At 38.9% G+C, this 19,660-nt stretch overlaps 1 long non-coding RNA gene across 3 annotated transcripts in view; it reads left to right on the forward strand.

Annotated features, from left to right (window-relative positions):
- Window positions 1-19,660, forward strand: part of LOC119242560 (uncharacterized) — a 226,946-nt gene that overhangs the window by 102,694 nt on the left and 104,592 nt on the right. For 2 of the 3 annotated variants that reach the window (XR_005124520.2, XR_008550715.1), the window contains exon 4: window positions 8,935-9,002. This is a non-coding gene — a long non-coding RNA (uncharacterized LOC119242560). Of the gene's footprint in view, window positions 1-8,934; window positions 9,082-19,660 lie in introns of those variants that run through there. The other variant, XR_005124519.2, reaches the window with a different exon arrangement.

A 19,660-nucleotide genomic window follows, 5' to 3' on the forward strand; every position in this document is an offset into this window, starting at 1 on the left:
ATTAATATCATTTGTATTTAGAACTTCCACAAATCATGTTGAAAAGACAATCAGAAAAATGAATAAAAGTCAATCACATACATGCACAAAAATATCACCAAAGAGGAAATGCATATCACTAAAGAGAAATTATGAGGGAGATGCCACTTAAAATATTGATCTGTCATTTTCAAAAAAAATGAAAAAGCAGTAATACCAGCTACTAGTGAATATTCAGGGAAATAGATATTCTCATACATTGTTGATAAAAATGTAAATTACAGTAACTTTTAAGGAAATAATCTGCCAATATATATATAAAACATATAAACTCGTGCCCTCTTTTGGGGAACTGCAGTGGATTCTGTGGTGCATAACTTAGGGCCCTTAGGACCCTGCCCAGACCTAAAACTTTAATTCACATGGCTGCCAACACTGCTGCCTGCTGCTGCCTCTTCCCCTGGGCCATGTCCCCCTCCTGGGGACAGCCCATCTGTGGTGGCCAGTCAGTGCAGAGGATATGAAGGCTGGTCTTTTTACCTCGGTAGGGATAACTCTCGAGGCCTTTGCTCAGTGAATTAAAAAACGTGATTTCTATAGGGGTGGGAAGAGCACAAGGGACTATGATAATGGTACATGGGTGAATGGGTGGTGGGAATTCTACGGGGATTATACCTGAGATGATAAAGCACACATTGTATAAAAATGAAGAATGATGTAAAATATATATATATATAAAATAATAATAATAAAAACACGTGATTTCTCACATGGCTATCTATTGAATACATGGGTCATTATATATCAGAAATGCAAAAGTAAAAGATAAAGTGGTTTTATTAGAGAATCTATAACTCACAGAAAATAAGTTTTAGCATTTATCTATTTGGGAGACTAATAGTACACAAGAAATCCAGTTGGGGGGAATTTACTTATTGGTTTATTTATCGCAAGATACAAGGTTTTCCTCTCTGTAACTATGTAATGTATGGTCAAGACATATATTCTAGTTTAGCAGAGTAATATATCAGTTTTGCTTTTTCAGTAGTTTTCATCTATTACTAAGGTAAAACTGGGCACAAACAACTTGTTTGTGTTTCATTCTGGTTACTTTAAACATTGGTCTTTTACTTTCATGTGTATAAAGTTTGTGATGGTTAATTTTAGGTCAAATTGATGTGCCCTAGAGTGTTAAGATTAAACATTATTTCAGAGGAGTTCTATGAGGGTGTTTGTAGATGAGATTAACATTTGAATCCGTGGACTCAGTAAATGAAATTGCCCTTCCTAATCTACTTTAGGTGTGGGTGGCATCAGCCAGTATCAGTGGGCATTATTCAATCCACTAGGGACATGAAGAGAATGAAAATCAGAGGAAGAAGGAATTTGTTCCCTTTTTTCCTCACTTCCTGCTTGAACTGAGACATTGGTCTCCTACCCTTATATAGGGATCTACACCATCTGCTCCCCTGAGTCTCAGGTCTTTGGGTTAGGACTAAAATTACAACACTGGCGTTCATGGGTCTCCAGCTTATAGGTGACTTTATCATGGGACTTCTCACCATTCGTAATCACCTCAACCAATGCCTCATTATATCATGGCAACTTTGGGAAGTAGCCAAATAGTTATGGATGTGCCCATTTTAAGACAATGAAAGAGTTTAAGAAAGCTTCATTCACTGTTCATTTTTAGATCTGGAATTTTTTTAAATTTATTTTATTTTATATATGCTTTATATCATTCTTCCTTTTCGTACAATGTATGCTTTCTCTTCTCAGGTGTAGTCCCCTAAAATTCCCACCACCAGTTCACCCGTGCACCATCACCATAGTCCCTTGTGCTCTTCCCTCTCCTAACCCCTTCCCTGCAGAATGTGTCTGATTTATAGTTGCCTGTTAATTTTGGTTTTTTTAATTTATTATAATTATTTTTTCTTGTTCCCTTATTTGGCTCCCCTACATTCCTCCTATAATTGAAACCATATATTTTTCTTTTTCTTTCTGACTTATTTCACTGAGCATGATCCCTTCCAGCTCCATCCATGTTGCTCTGAATGGCATGAGTTTATCTTTTTTAATTGCTAAATAATATTCTAATGTGCATATATATACCACATCTTCTTGATCCAGTCATCTATTTGTGGGCATTTGGGTTGTTTCCATAGCTTACCTATTGTAAATAGTGTTGCAATAAAGGGATGCAGGTATCCTTTTAAATTAATGTCTTTTTATCCTTTGGGTAGATTCCTAGGAGTGGAATTGCTGGGTCATATGGTAGCTCCATTTTCAGTAGTTCGAGGGACCTCCACAGAGCTTTCCATAGTGTTTGGACCAGTTTGCATTCCCACCAGCAGTGTAGGAGAGTTCCTTTTTCTCCATATCCTTGCTAACTTCTGTTGTTTCCTGTGTTTTAAAGTGTGCCTGTTGGCCATTTACATTTCCTCTTTGGAGCAGTGTCTTTTTAGCTCTTCTGCCCATTTATTGACTGGATTATTTACTTTGTTCTTGTTAAGTGTGTCAGCTTTTTCTAGGTATTTGAGATCAGTCCCTTATCAATAGTATTATGCGCAAAAACTTTCTCCTAGTCAGTAGGGTGTCCCTTTGTTTTAGTTAATGTCTCTTTTGCTGTTCAGAAGCTTTTTAGTTTGATGTAGTCCCAGCTATTCATCTTTTCCTTTACTTTCTTTCTCTTTTTTTTTTAATAGAGGCATGTTTTATTTATTTGTTTGTTTGTTTGTTTGTTTGTTTTGTTTTGTTTATACATGCACTGGGTACAGTCAGAAGCGCGGGAGGGTGAGAGAATTCACCAGAGCCAGAGCAGGGAGCAGAGCAGGCAGAAGGACCGAAGTACACTGCTGAGGGGAGCAGCGGGCAGCAGGAGAGGTCTGCGCGCCATGTGGGACCCTCCTCTGGTGGCTGGGGAGCAGCCGGGGATCGAACCGGCGCTGCAGAGGCTGCAGGCAGCTTCACAACCCAGCGCTCAACCTCTGCGCCACCAGGGAGGCCCTCCTTTACTTTCTTTGCTTTGGGGGATGTGGCTTTAAAGATGTTACTAAAGATGTTTGTCATGTAGTGTTATGCCTTTATTTTCTTCTATATATTTTATGGTTTCAGGTCTTATGTCCAATTCTTTTATCAATTAGAACTGGAATTTAAATGGAAGTTTCTTATTGTCTAGAGTAGTTGTGTTTGCTTTAGTCACTTTGTTTTATGAAGATCCATGTAAAAAGCTTAAACTTACTTCTCTTATGTAGTATTTTTTCCATTTCCTCGAAATCAGTAGTTACTCGAAGCAGGGACTTGCATCCAAGTCATACCACTCTAAGGGCCTTTGTATGTACTTTTTTCCATCAGGGAATAAGAACAGATGCTTTTTAAGCAGGTTCTACATTGTCTTACAAGTTCTGTAAAAGTTTTAGAACATTTTGGCCATGTCTACTTGATAAAAATAAAATGCTTCCTCCTCTCAAGGCAATTAGAATGTATATGTGTGTGTGTCCAAAAATGGCTAAACTCTTGACCTGCCTTTTCATTTCTGCATCTGAAAAGCTTTTGCTCACAACTCTGAGGGTCTGTAGGCTGTGGAGCCCATAGCCATGCTGTGGAGCATTAGGTCTGTATGAGATGTGCTGTCCCAGAACACCAGCCCCTGCAGAATCCACGCAAACTATAATATGAGTATCCTTCCTCCTCATAAACATGCATCTGACAATGATCTTTCATTGTAATAATTGCTGAGGAAGTAATCAAGGTGTGGCTTTAGAACAATCAGTTCTTTTTAGAATTGTAAAACTACTATAAGGCCTTAATTTTGGTCCCTAGAATTAATTTTTTTTTTTTTAAAAAGGCCTGCTATTTCAAAAAGGTCTTTGTTCTGAACACATTCTGCACCTCTTCTCTCCGTCAGCCTGCCAGCAAGTGTGTCTAGACCCCTGAGTAGGTATCCCCATACAATTGGTGATACTTTGCTTTTCACAACCACAATCATAAAATCCTACCCCTAACCATTTGATGTTGCATTTTATTTTGTTTAGGGTATATATGATGTCTGTTAGCACAGATCTAACTTCCAATTATTAAATTTCCTGCCAGCAGAGGCAAATGAAAAAAAATCATCTTAAATCTTTGATTTTGATTCTAGACTGAGATATATCTATACCTGTGTCAATCTCCTCAAACGTGTAGAGGTGCATTTTCAGAGAGAAAATATTTCAACTACCCAATCTCAAGTGTACAGGGGATGCAGAATATAATGTAAAACTTCCCATCTGTATACCATTTGGTTCATACCAAGTTAACCTCAGACAGGTTCCCAGATACCCCATCTTCCTGGACTCTTTCTCCTTTCCCCTTCATGTCCCTCTGTCTTGCTCTGTGAATAGTGCATCCTCCGCAACTGTGTATGCAGCTGCCTCACATGCTGAAAATCATGGAGGTCAGTGTTTTTGATTCCTTCCTAGTGATGAGGGCAGTGGTCCTAGACTTCAAATTACTCAGAGTGAAGGATTCACATGCTGAACCATTCTTCTAACACTTATGGGCTCTTATAAAGGATAACATTCGTATATTATGTTACTAAGTAACTCTGCACAGAGGTGAGGATGGGAATGGGTAAAAGATATAAAGAGGCATATGCTCTGTCTCTGTCTCTCCCCCCACCCCCTACCGTCACCCCCGTCTCATAGCACTAACTTTCTGAAAATCCTTAATCTTTCAATTAAACTTTCAACCCCTAACCCAAGAGATGGAGCAGGGAAGTAGACTGAGAACAGAATATAAACTGAGAATAAAACCTGATGCCTGAGAAATAGCAAATCAGGTGAACTTCAGGAGTTGACCAATTTTTACAGTTTGTTCAGCAGTTTTCCAACACTAAGTTTATTGTTTTTACAAGAAGCAATAGAGAAAAAAGAGAGTGTTCATCAACCAGGTTGAAATTTGTGTAAATTGCAAGCACAGGAATATGAGTAAAAGAATCCTCTTGGGTCCTGATCCAAATGCTCCCCAAACTGGGCCTCCTTCCCCTTCTTCCTGATGCCAGCAGAGAGCTCAGCTGACCCTGCTTCTTCTCAGTCAAAACACATCTGCCTTCAAAGAGCCATATGTTTGACAAGAAGAGTTCGTCCCACACTATACCCAGAGAAAGATCCGTACTCTTTCTCTTCAAACAGGTTATGTAAGGAGGGACAATCCCCAAATATCCACATGAAGGATACACGAGAATCTGTCACAACAACTGTTGGTCAGAGACTGCTGTCCTTGCAAGTTAATACTCACAAACATTCAAACCAACTGGGATTTTTCCCAACTATCATATGCCACCTTTTAACAACCATTTTTAATAATTTTAGTTTATTTAGATGGCTGGATCCTGAATAACATTTGACACAGTAGTAAAATTGGCCGTAGAGATCCAAGATATTTTAGGAAATTTATCTTCATCTTTCTGGAATCAACATAAACAGGTTGTCTGTTAAAAAAAGACAGGCCAAAATTGAAAAACAAAATGTGCCTTAAAACAAAACAAAATGAAATAACTATCTCATTTTTCAGGCAGAAAGAAGAAAAATCCTTCACTTTTCCCAGAGATTACAAAGCAAAACTAAAGCATTACAAATGTTGAGTGGCTGCTTTACAAATTAGTCCTTTAATGTTTTAAAAGCAAATATATCAAAAAAAGCAAGGACAACAGATAAGCTTCATAGCAATTTTTTTCCTCTTAGGGACCAATGAAGATCTCTGTGGTCCATGATATTTTTAATTCAGCTCTGGACTTTCTCCAGGAAATCACTAATAATTACTAATTGTATTTTTGTAAGTTAATGATAGGATGCAGTCTTTTTTCAATGCCTCCTTTCACTTGTGTAATTAATGATGTTGCTCTTTTACATGATGGAGTAAAGCTACAATACAGAGACATGAATTAACTGAAAAGCCTCTTTGTGCAGTCTTATAGAAATTAAGTGTAAATTCTAGCCATGCCATTGTCCTAAGGGGAACTATTTCTTCATCTTTCTCTCCCCACTTTTGCTGCTTAGATTTATAATAAACACTAGCAGAAAAGAGAACCGTCGATTGAAGTTGTTCTGTTGTTTTCCACTGACATTGTGGACAATCATAATTGCCAAAATATATTAATGGGATTTCCTTGAAAAGTATTTTCACAGTGTTGAATTTAACTGAATGTCAGTAAAACATCCAGAGTATACTTACAGATACTGCCAAGACTTCCAAACTGCAACTTCAGTTAACTCCTTAAATTTGTGAAGTCAGGTTTATTCAATAAATCTCCAGTTATTTTGTTATACTGTATGGAAATTTATGATTTGGTGAAGAATGTACTAGGAATAACAAGTAAGAAGATTAATGCCCGGCATCAGAAGGTGTTGGTATCCTCCTCAGACCCTTCTGATAACTAGGAGCGCATCATCATGGAAACACGTGAAGCCTCACTTGCAAATGGTGTGTTTCTGGGCATCTTTTTTTTTTAATATTTTATTTTATAGAATTCTTACATCATTTTTCATCTTTGCACAATGTATGCATTTTCATTATGGTTATATTCCCCATACAATTGCACCCCCCCCTTATTTTGACTCTAGTCTTTCCTCTCCCCACCCCTCACCCCTGCCCCAGCCCCCATAGTGTGTCTCTGGTTTATAGTTGATTTTGATTTTTACTTTGTATTGATTAGTCTTTTTCCTGGTCTCTTATTTAAGTTTTCTAAATTCCTGCTATGAGTGAGACTATCCGGTATTTTTCTTTTTCTTTCTGACTTATTTCGCAGAGCATGATCCATAGAGCTTCCATATGATCCAGCAATTCCACTCCTAGCTATTTACCCAAATGACACAGAAACATTAATTCCAAAGGGCACCTGCACCCCTATGTTTATAGCAGCACTATTCACAATAGCTAAGCTATGGAAACAACCCAAATGCCCAAAAATAGATGACGGGATCAAGAAGATGTGGTACATATACACCATGGAATATTACTCAGCAATCAAAAAAAGATAAACACATGTAGTTTGCAGCAACGTGGATGGAGCTAGAAGGGATCATCCTCAGTTTCTGGGCATCATAAAGATTGTTACAGAAACTTGATGACTCACTCTCCCCTTGGGAGCTCCCTGCTATGTTGTCCTAGAGCCTCTCACTCTCCCTCCCTCTCCTGCCACCCTCTCTTTCTCTCTCTCTTTCTCCTTTCTCTTTCTTCCTTTTCTTATTTTTGCTTTATTTTTCACAGAGGGAAAATAGTCAATATTGCAGATAGTTTAAAGGCAATATTGAAAACAGTTTTTTTGTTTGTTTGTTTTGTTGTTGTTTTTTTTTTTTTTTTTTGTGGGACCCTCACCGGTGGCCAGGGATCGAAATGGTGCAGCAGAGGCTGCGGGCAGCCTTGCAACCCAGCGCTCAACCACTGCGCCACCAGGGGAGGCCCCCAATATTGAAGACAGTTTAAAGACAGATGTTTATTCACAGTTTAGGCATGGAGAAGGGATTCATTACCAGACATTTCAAATTCAGCCACAATTTCAGTCCGTGATAGGAATGTTTGTGTTGTGGGCTGATAGTAGGGGCATTGGGTGCAAAGTAACTCCAAAGCCCCAAAATTTCTAAGGCAGTATCAAGAGTTACTGTTGGGGGGCCTCCCTGGTGGCGCAAGGGGTTAAGCACCGCATTAAGCACCGCATTAAGCAATCCGCAGCCTCTGCAGCACCAGTTCGATCCCGGCCAGTCAGGGAGCAACCTACACGTTGCAGCAGATCTCTCCTGACTCGCCCGCTGCTCCCTTCAGCAGTGTATTTCAGTCTGCCTGTTCTGTTCCCTGCTCTGTCTCTGGTGAATCCTCTCACCCACCCCCCATCTCTGGCCTGTACCCCAGCTCTTGTAAGCATAAATAAATAAACCTTTAAAAAAAAAGAGTTACTGTCAATTAAGTATAACATAGTTGGAACTAGTCAGATTTCAGTAGATAGTAATGATCAGGTGCAAAGCATGGTACTACTAATAATACTAGCAGACACTTGAATAACACATACTGTGTGCCAGGCACTGAGTATACATATTTTCATTCCTTACAATAAACCCAATTATTATGCTAATTTTAAAGATTAGCACATGGAGGGGATATATGATTTGATCAAGATTACACATTAGTATTAAGTTTAAACCCAGACTTGGGCCCCAAACACCAGTCATTCATGTATGTAGGTATGGTAAGCAACGCTGGACATTTCTAAGTGAGAAGAAATACTCTTTATTTGTGTGACTAAAAAAACACTCATTGCTCTTTGCTTATAGAGGTATTGAATTTAACTTTTTTTTATTCAAAACTTTTATTCTATTTTCAAGAATTCAACTATACTTTTGAGGCCTCGTCTGAAAAGGCGCAATGCCCTTACTTTCAGTACTGTTTTACACAAAACACAAATGCACAGACCCACATACAAGCACACACATACACATGCACATAATATTGGGACAAATACCTCTGAGGCTTGAACCTCTTGCCAAGAAATATAAACAGCAGAATGGATGAAAAAACACGAGGTGAAGGCTGTGCGTGACTCCCCCCAACCCACAGCCAATACTAATGCACTTATGTTTGATATACACTTCAGTTAAGGCAGTAAACAAACTTCACAGCCCAAGAATAATTTTGGATTATTTATTTCGACAAGCACATTCCCACTGGATTCCTACTGATTGTGAATTAATTTCACTCAGGTATTTCTCAAGGGGAATGTTTTATGAAATTATCATATGCAAATAGTTTGTGGCATATTTTTCCCTCTTATTTATTTTTTATCCACACCAGTTATTTTATGAAGTGCTTCTCCAGCAGTACATCAAAACTTGCTTTTCAGTCATCAGACACAAAATAAGGATTTCTACACTTGGAGTTTGTTCACAAGTCTTGGAACTAAAGACCTAATTTTTTTTATTTCAGAATCTGAGAACCCAGAAGTATGAAGGCCTGTTCTTTGCATATTCATTTATGCCTGGTGACTCAGACAGGTAGGGGCGGGGGCGGGCAGAAATCATCACGTGGAATAAATTGCAGTATTGTTAGTCTCAACATGCAAAGTTATTCTATGATACCTAATTTCAATCTGTTATGCCTAATTAAAGCGGTGATAAAATGAGAAATAGGAAATCTGAATTTTAAATACACTTAAAAATATATGAGGATTTTAAAAGAACTTAGTGTTGGAAAACCTCCAAGTAAAATAAGCCATCGTGCTTAAAATAATCTTTAAAGTCTTTCCATTTTGTGTGTTTCATGGACCACCTTTCAGAATGTTCTGGCTGGACAGTCTTTCACCATGGACCATGAAATTGGTCTGTTTTAAAGGTAACTCTTATAAAAGTATCAGATAGGACTAGTGCCCATGACTTCTGTTTGTATTTCATTCAAACTCGTGAGTGGCCAGGCTATGTCAATTCTCATGAGCACCTACTGAGAAAGGTATTCCTTGGGAATAATCAGAGTCCAAGGTAGTAACACTATCTTTTGCCAACACATTTTCAGAAATAAAAATTTAAATACAGAAGAATGCTATTCATCAAGGTGTTAATCTTCTTTCATTAGTAAATGAACACATTCATGTAAAACAGTGAGTCTGGTTTCTACCTATAGCCTAAGGAAACCCAGAATCACAGGATAAATGATCAATATTTGTCTTAGAGCCACACATTTTATCCCAGGGAATCCCCATCTATTCTTGATAGTGCCGTGACCTAAACCAGTTTTCCTAAACCTTGTCCTCAAGTTACACAGCAACTTAATTTGCCTTTATATGCTCATGAACTAAAAGATCTAACAGAAAAGGAAGTCTGGCGGGGAAAGAGTGCCAACCTACTATTCCTCTAATGTATGGAGTATCTTAGAGCTGAGCTCAGCCCAAGTTTACTGAAGTTTTGTGTTTGTTCAGTAGCTAGCCTGTGAATTCTAGCCTGAGCTGAAGCCCTTTGTTTTGTGGGGGTTTTGTAAAACTTTTTAGTTTTCTCTAAATCAAATAGATGTGGCTCAGAACCAGATGCCCAAGACTGCTGCCAATTTTCTTTCCAATAACCGCCCCCACCTCCCCACCCCCCAGTTTGGAAGCCACAAAGTGGAGGTGAGGAAATGCATTTTTCAAGAAATTAGAAAGATTCTCCTAATAGGGAAGGTGCAGGCACTTTGGATCCTCAGAAGTGGGAGAACCCGAGACCAGATGAAGTCTTAGCTGGAATAATTAAAGTAAACAGCTAATTAGAGGCTTTTGAAGCCTGAGTGGATGGAGGAAAGGAGAAATAAAGGTGGAGCAAGCCAAAATGGCAAGCATTCTTGACAAATTGCTGCCTGAAGCCAAGAGGCATGAAGTTCTGCCAAAGAGAGCAGAGACTGAAAGGTTTCAGACACTAAGAAGGGATTCAGAATTACAGCTTTCAGTCTTGAGGAAAACTCAAAGTCTAGTGATATAATGTATTTAACCCATCTTTAAATGCTTAAAATTTTAAAATATTGTTCTTCAATATGCACACCTCTTCATCCACTGGGCTATGAAAATAAATTATTCTAGGTATTTATTTCTGTAACCAAAAGACTATATTTACTGGATCACAGTAAAACAAATTGGGCTCTTCTTGGGAAAGTCTCACTAGTTGCTTCATGCAGCAGTATTTAAGGCATCATTATTCACTGGGCAGGGGCCTCTTGAAAATGAACATCAAAATCAGAAAGAGTTGCCCAGCCTTTCTTAGGGTATTCCTACACCTCCTCCATAGTAAAGTTCATACATGCATGTCCATCCCAGAGAGAATCCTCAGTGTCACTTTGAGTTGGCGCTGGCTGTCCTCTGGGTACACAGAGGACATTGAGTCATGCCCCAGCTCAAAGCTTGGTCTTCTGCACTCAAAGCACAGAGAGTTTTTGCATTGAATTCAAGCTTAAACTTTCCTCTGGCCTACTGCATACTCCCTGGCCACAGACAAGGCTGACTGCATGATTCTAACAGTTAAAGCTCTTCCTTTGTGCTCTATGAAAGAAACAGGAAATCATATCTAACTCTGGTTACATTAGCATTGAAGATAAAGCATCTTAGCCTATTTTTACCTGTATGATTCAGATAGGAAAAGATAGTCTTAGCCATAAATTCCAAAAAATAAAGTGGAATCGGGAGATTAAGAAATGTGGCAATTAGAAATCTGTCACAAATATATATGAACAAGTGTTTACTGCAGTATTTTTGTAATAGTAAAAAGTTGGAAATATCGTGAGTATCTATCAATAAGAAGAGGCTACATAAATTATATAGCATTCATACTATGAAGTTACATGAATTTCACACTAAATTATATAAGACAAAGTTGTGTGGTAGATATGGAAAATTCTCTATTACACATTGCTAACTGGATAAACAAATCACAAAGCAATACTTATTGTGTAATTACATTTACTTCATAAATCAAATTTAACTACATATAGGGCCTCCCTGGTGGTGCAAGGGGGTAAGCACAGCACTATGAAACTGTCTGCAGCCTCTACAGCATGAGTTCGATCCCCAACTGGCCAGGGAGCAGCCCACATGGCGTAGCAGACCTCTCCTGTCTCGCCCGCTGCTCCCCTCAGCAGTGTATTTTCAATCAATCTGCCTGTTCTGCACCCCACTCATGAATCCTCTCACACATATACCCACCCCTCGCACTTCTGGCCTGTAACCCAGCTCTTATATGCATAAATAAATAAATCTTTCAAATTTAACCACATATAGAAATATTATACATGTTCATTTAAATGCATTTTTAAAATGGTCTGAGAGAATATACCAATCAGTGGTTACCTCTGAGGTGGGAAATGAGATGGAGAATGAAGGGGAAAAGAAAACCTAGATTTTTTTATTCCACTGATTTAGACCTTGGAAAAATGTTTTTAAAATGAACATGTATTATTCATTTGCTACTTGTTTATAAAAATAATGGTGAGGCACGACAGCTTAACAGTTCCTTACCTATAGTATTCTCATTTTTTTCCTTTTTGCCTCACCCCATTTTCTCGCTCAATCTCCTATTCTTGTATTGTAAGAATTCTAGCTACACAGTTTTCAGGCCCCACCAAATGGGCACTTGTGTATAGATCTTCATTTTTGTCATACTTGGTTGAATAATGTTGTTATACTTCTCAGACTAGCAGATAACTAATGTATCAGAGTCAGACTGGGTATATTAGTTTGCTAGGGCAGACATAACAAAATGCCAATGATTATGTGACTGAAACAACAGAAATTTATTTCCTCACACTTTTGGAGGCTAGAAGTCCAAGATTAAGGTGTCTGTAAGTTTGGTTTCTTTTGACATCGTCATCCTTGGCTTGTACATAACCATCTTCTTGTTTTGTTCTTACATGGTTTATAACTTGTGCAAGCCTATTGCAGGCATCCATTTGTATTTCCAAATCTCCTCTTCATGTAAAGACACAAGTCAGATGGGATTAGAGCCAACTTATTAATGGCATCAGTTTAGCATAACCACCTATTTAAAGACGCCTTCTCTAAATACAGTCCCATTCTTTTTTTTTTTTAATATTAAATTTTATTTTTATATTCCCCCATACAATTGCAAACGCCCCATTCTGACCCCAATCCTTCCCCTCCCGCCCCCCACCCCCCAAAAAGTGTCTCTGGTTCATAGTTTTTTGTTGATTTGATTTTCACTTTCTTATAGTTATTCATTTTCCTGTCCCTTATTTAAGTTTTCTAGATTCATGCTATGAGTGAGACCATCCGGTATTTTTCTTTTCTTTTTGGCTTTATTCGCTGAGCATGATCCCTTCCAGCGCCATCCATGTTGCTGCAAATTGCATGTGTTTATCTTTTTTGAATGCTGAGTAATATTCCATGGTATATATGTACCACATCTTCTTGATCCAGTCATCTATTTTTGGGCATTTGGGTTGTTTCCAAAGCTTAGCTATTGTAAACAGTGCTGCTATAAACATAGGGGTGCAGGTGCTCTTTGGAATTGATGTTTCTGTGTCCTTTGGGTAAATACCTAGGAGTGGAATTGCTGGATCATATGGAAGCTCTTATGTTAGTAGGTCCAGAAATCTCCACACAGCTCTCCATAGTGGTTGGACCAGTTTGCACTCCCACCAACAGTGCACAAGAGTTCCTTTTTCTCCACACCTCGCCAACATTTGTTGTTGCTAGTTTTTTTAATATGTGCCATTCTCACTGGTGTGAGATGGTATCTCATGGTAGTTTTGATTTGCATTTCCCTGATTACAAGTGATGTTGAACATTTTTTCATATGTCTGTTGGCCATTTGCATTTCCTCTTCAGAGAAGTTTCTTTTTAGCTCTTCTGCCCATTTTTTGACTGGATTATTCTTGTTGTTGCTGAGTCTCATCAGCTCTTTGCAGATTTTTGTGATCAGTCCTTTATCATTAAGTGGTGGCAAAAAATGTTCTCCCAGTTGGTGGGGTTTCTCTTTGTTTTTGTTATTGTCTCTTTTGCTGTGCAGAAGAGATTTAATTTGATGTAGTCCCAGCTGTTTATCTTTGCCTTCACTATAACTGCTTTGGGTGATGTGTCTGTAAAGATGTCTTTGATGTGCAAATCCCGTAGTGTTTCGCCTATATTTCCTTCTATGTATTTTATGGTTTCAGGTCTTATGTCTAGTTCTTTAATCCATTTTGAGTTGATTTTTGTGTATGGTGTGAGGTAGTGGTCAAGCTTCATTCTTTTGCATGTAGCGACCCAGTTTCCCAGCACCATTTATTGAACAAATTTTCTTTGCTCCAATGCATAGTCATTGCTCCTTTGTCAAAGATTAGTTGACCATAAATCTGTGGGTTTACTTCTGGATTTTCTATTCGATTCCATTGGTCTGTATGTCTGTTCTTGTTCCAATACCATGCAGTTTTGATGATTATGGCTTTGTAGTATAGTTTGAAGTCTGGGAGTGTGATGCCTCCATTTCCTTCTTTTTTTTTTCAGTAGAGCTTTGGCTATTCGGGGTTTTTGGTGATTCCATATGAATTTCATCAATAATTGTTCTATTTCTTTGAAGAATGCCATTGAGATTTTGATTGGAATAGCATTGAATCTGTATATTGCTTTTGGTAGGATGGCCATTTAATAATGTTTATTCTTCCAATCCATGAGCAGGGGATGTCTTTCCATTTCTTTGTGTCTTCTTCTATTTCTTTTAACAGTGTTTTATAGTTTTCTTTGTATAGGTCCTTTACCTCTTTCGTTAGATTTATTCCCAAATATTTGATTTTTTTTGTTTCGATAATAAAAGGGGTGGTTTTTTTGATTTCTTCTTCTTCAGATTTATTGTTTGTGTATAGGAAGGCTACTGACTTTTGCGTGTTGATTTTGTATCCTGCCACTTTACTGAATTGATTGATGAGTTGAATTAGTTTTTCTGTGGAGATTTTGGGGTTCTCTATGTATATTATCATATCATCTGCAAATAGTGATAGTTTGACTTCTTCTTTTCCTATTTGGATTCCTTGGATGTCTTTCTCTTGTCTTATTGCTCTGGCTAGGACTTCCAGTATTATATTGAAAAGCAGTGGTGAGAGTGGACATCCTTGTCTTGTTCCAGATCTTAATGGAATTGCTTTCAGCTTTTCACCATGAGAATGATACTGGCTGTTGGCTTGTCATAGATGGCCTTTATGATGTTGAGGTATGTTCCTTGTATCCCAAGAATTTCAAGGGCTTTTATCATGAATGGGTGTTGCACTTTGTCGAAAGCTTTCTCAGCATCTATTTGATATTATCATATGGTTTTTATATTCTTTTTGTTGATGTGTTGGATAACGTTGATTGATTTTCGGATGTTAAACCATCCTTGTGCCCCTGGAATGAATCCAACTTGGTCGTGGTGAATTATCTTATGGATACATTGTTGGATTCTGATAGCTAAAATTTTATTGAGGATTTTTGCATCAGTGTTCATTAGGGAGATTGGCCTATAGTTTTCCTTTTTTGTGTTGTCCTTATTCGGTTTTGGTATTAGTGTAATATTGGCTTCATAGAACGTGTTTGGTATTGTCCCTTCCTTCTCAATTTTTTGGAAGAGTTTGTGAAGGATAGGCACTAATTCGTCTCTGAATGTTTGGTAGAATTCATTTGTAAATCCATCAGGTCCTGGGCTTTTGTTTTGGGGAGGTTTTGATTACCATTTCAATTTCGCTGCTTGTAATTGGTCTGTTTAGGTGTTCTATTTCTTCTTTCTCTAGCTTTGGGTGATTGTAGAGTTGTAGGGATTTGTCCATCTCCTCTAGATTGTTGAACTTGTTTCCATATAACTGTTCATAGTAGTTACTGATTATTCTTTTGATTTCTGCTGTGTCCATTGTGATTTCTCCTCTTTCATTGATGATCCTGTGTATTTGTGCTTTCTCCCTTTTTTCCTTTGTGAGCCTGGCTAGGGGTTTGTCTATTTTATTGATTTTTTCAAAGAACCAGCTCTTGGTTTCATTGATCTTTTGGATTGTTTTTTTAGTTTCAATTTCATTTATTTCTGCTTTGTTTTTATTATTTCTTTTCTTCTACTGGTTTTGGGGTTTTTTTGTTGTTCTTTTCTAGATCTTTGAGCTTCGAGATTAGGTTGTTTCTTTGAGTTCTTTCTTGTTTTTTGATGTGAGCTTCTATTGCTATATATTTTCCTCTTATTACTGCTTTTGCTGCATCCCATACATTTAGGATATTGGTGTCCTCCTTGTCATTCAATTCAAAGAATTTTTTAATTTCTTCTTTGATCTCCTCGTTAGTCCAGTGGTCTTCCAGTAGTGTGGCTTTTAATCTCCATGAGGTAGGAAAGTTCCTTGCCTTCTTTTTTTTTTTTTTTTTAATAATAAATTTTATTTTTATATTCCCATACAATTGCAGCCCCCCCATTCTGACCCCAATCCCTCCCCTCCCACCCCCGCCCCCCTAAAAGTGTCTCTGGTTCGTAGTTTTTTGTTGATTTTGATTTTCACTTTCTTATAGTTATTCTTTTTCCTGGTCCCTTATTTAAGTTTTCTAGATTCCTGCTATGAGTGAGACCATCCGGTATTTTTCTTTTTTCTTTTGGCTTATTTCGCTGAGCATGATCCCTTCCAGTGCCATCCATGTTGCTGCAAATTGCATGTGTTTATCTTTTTTGAATGCTGAGTAATATTCCATGGTATATATGTACCACATCTTCTTGATCCAGTCATCTATTTTTGGGCATTTGGGTTGTTTCCAAAGCTTAGCTATTGTAAACAGTGCTGCTATAAACATAGGGGTGCAGGTGCTCTTTGGAATTGATGTTTCTGTGTCCTTTGGGTAAATACCTAGAGTGGAATTGCTGGATCATATGGAAGCTCTATGTTTAGTAGGTCCAGAAATCTCCACACAGCTCTCCACAGTGGTTGGACCAGTTTGCACTCCCATCAACAGTGCAGAAGAGTTCCTTTTTCTCCACACCCTCGCCAACATTTGTTGTTGCTAGTTTTTTTAATATGTGCCATTCTCACTGGTGTAAGATGGTATCTCATGGTAGTTTTGATTTGCATTTCCCTGATGACAAGTGATGTTGAACATTTTTTCATATGCCTGTTGGTCATTTGCATTTCCTCTTCAGAGAAGTTTCTTTTTAGCTCTTCTGCCCATTTTTTGACTGGATTCTTCTTTGTTGTTTTAAGTCTCATCAGCTCTTTGCAGATTTTTGTGATCAGTCCTTTATCATTAGTGTTGGGTGCAAAAATGTTCTCCCAGTTGGTGGGGTTTCTCTTTGTTTTTGTTATTGTCTCTTTTGCTGTGCAGAAGCTCTTTAATTTGATGTAGTCCCAGCTGTTTATCTTCGCCTTCACTATCACTGCTTTGGGTGATGTGTCTGTAAAGATGTCTTTGATGTGCAAATCACGTAGTGTTCGCCTATTTCCTTCTATATATTTTATGGTTTCAGGTCTTATGTCTAGTTCTTTATCCATTTTGAGTTGATTTTTGTGTATGGTGTGAGGTAGTGGTCAAGCTTCATTCTTTTGCATGTAGCGACCCAGTTTTCCCAGCACCATTTATTGAACAAACTTTCTTTGCTCCAATGCATAGTCTTTGCTCCTTTGTCAAAGATTCCTTGCCTTCTTTTTATGATTTATTTCTAGTTTGATGCCTTCGTGGTCAGAAAAGATGGTTGGTATGATTTCAATCTTGGTGTATCTGTTGATGTTTGTCTTGTGCCTCAGTATGTGATCGATCCTGGAGAATGATCCGTGTGCGCTTGAGAAAAATGTGTACTCCGTTTTTTTTGGGTTTAGTGTTCTATAGATGTCTGTTAAGCCCAAATGCTCTAGGTCCTTATTTAGAGCTTTAGTTTCTTTACTTATTTTTTGTCTTGTTGATCTGTCCATTGTTGATAGTGGTGTGTTGAAGTCTCCCACTACGTATGTGTTTTCTCTGATGTCTGTTTTCAGAGAGGACAACAGTTGTCTGATATATTTTGGTGCTCTTTCGTTTGGTGAGTATATGTTAATGAGTGTTATTTCTTCTTGAAGTATTGTCCCCTTAATCATAATGTAGTGACCATTGGGGTCTCTTTTTATTTTTTTGAGTTTGAAGTCTGTTTTATCTGATATAAGTATAGCTGTTCCTACTTTCTTTTTTGGCCCATTTGCTTGTAGGATTGTTTTCCATCCTTTGACTTTGAGCCTATTTTTATCTTTTGTAGCTAAATGTGTTTCCCGGAGACAGCAAAAGGTTGGGTTTTGTTTCTTAATCCAGGCTGCAACTCTGTGTCTTTTTATTGAAGAGTTTAGTCCATTTACATTTAGAGTTAATATTGATATGTTAGCATCTGTATTTGCCATTATGTTTGTCTTTCCTTTGATTTTATTTATTTATTCTTTTAATAACTTTTTTTTTTTTTTTGGTCTTCTTTCGTTGTTATTCGTCCCTCTGAGGTTCTGGCTTTAGGATTCCTTGTAGTATTTTTGGAGTGGGGTTTATTCGTAATGAAATTCCGGAGTTTCTCTTTGTCTGGGAAGGTCCATATTCTTTCTTCATGGAGGAAAGAGAGCTTTGCGGGATAGTGTATTCTTGGTTGGCATCTGTTTTCTTGGAGTCTGTTGACTATGTCCCTCTACTCTCTCCTTGCCCGTAGTGTCTCTTCGGAGAAGTCTGATGTCAGCCTGATTGGTTTTCTTTTGAATGTTATCTGTTTCTTCCCTCTTGTCAGCTTCATTATTTTTTCCTTGTCCTGGATTCTTGGGAGCTTTACTATTATGTGTCTTGCTGTGTTTTCCTTTCGTCGTGGAAGTTTGGTGTTCTTCTTGCTTCTTGTATATCAATTTTCAGCTCCTTCTTCGCATTTGGAAGTTCTCTTCAATTATCTCCTGGAATATTTTCTCTGTTCCTACATCTCTCTCCTCTCCTTCTGGAATTCCTATAACTCTTATATTTCCTTTCCTCATGGAGTCAGATAGTTCCCGGAGTCTTTCTTCATTCTTTTTCCTTCGTACTTCTCTTTCCTTTTCTGTTTTGGTTCTTTTTGTTTCTGCGTCTTCAAGAGAACTTATTCGTTCTTCCATTTCATCTATTCTGCTTTCCTTGCTTTTCCCGGAGTTCTTTAGTTCCTCCATTAATTCTTTGATCTCCTGCATTTCTTTTACTTCCCTCTTTAGGGACTCAATTTCCTTCTTCTGATCTATCACTTTTTTAATCATGGCAATTTTAAATTCTCTTTCTGGAAGGCTCAGAAGTTCTTCCAAGTTGCTGTCGTTGCAATCTGGGGAGTGGTTTTCTTTTGTGGTGTGCTTCTTTCCTGAGGAGTTGTTAGGTTGCGTGTGGTTCTTCTACTCCCTACTGTCTGTTTTCTAATTTGTCGTATGCTTTGGGACACTGTGTTGCTCGGACTGACTGACATCTTGGGTGAACTTCTCCGCTCCCCTCTGGCTCTTCCAGGAGCCATCTCTGTCTTCTGGGGGAGCTTTCTGCTGGTTTTAGGCAGTTTTTACTGAAGAAATGTCCCTGTTCTCAAATAGCGAAGCGGGATGCAGTCCCTGCGCCTCCGGTTTCAGGCAAACTCTTCTGCGCACCCGGTCTGCCCCGGACGTGGGTGCCTGCTCCCTCTGTGGGCTCAGACTGCTGGTCGGAAGGGGCCTGGCGTGGAATAACTTCCCGGCTGGCCACTGGGTCCTCCAGAAGCCTTCTGCCCTTTTCAAGCAGTCTTAAGAAATTTCCTGTTTTATGGGGTGTTAGTGACTTTTTTTTCCTGGTCGCTAGGTGGCGCCAGAGATCTCTCCTATTGTCCTTGGGGGGCTGTTTTTCGCCTCCCCCCACCCCGTGGGACAGGGAACAGAGCGGGAATGGTAGGGTACACCTCAACAGCTTTGGGGTGCTGTGTCTGCCTTGTGCCCCACCGTCGTGGAGAACCCACGCCCCGAATTTTCGTGCCCCTGGTCTCAGTTCAAAGCCCTCAGGTCCAGGAAGCGGGCTGTAGCCCAGTTCAGTGGCGCGGGAATGGCGCCTTTTGCACTGCTCCCGTGCCTGGGTGCCTGGTTCCTGCTCACTCAGGGAGGGACCTTCACCTCAGTGAGGACCTCCGCGCGTCTCCCCGCAAGCCTAGGTCGCAGGCGCGGGGACCTGGGCAGCCGCGATCTAGGTCTGCACTTGCTTTTCAAGCGCACCAAGCGCGCCGCTTTCCGCGCAAGCTTA

The sequence above is a fragment of the Talpa occidentalis genome, unplaced genomic scaffold (genome assembly GCF_014898055.3).
Source record: "Talpa occidentalis isolate TD23 unplaced genomic scaffold, MPIMG_talOcc4v2.1, whole genome shotgun sequence".
In the NCBI taxonomy this organism is placed as follows: Eukaryota; Metazoa; Chordata; class Mammalia; order Eulipotyphla; family Talpidae; genus Talpa; species Talpa occidentalis.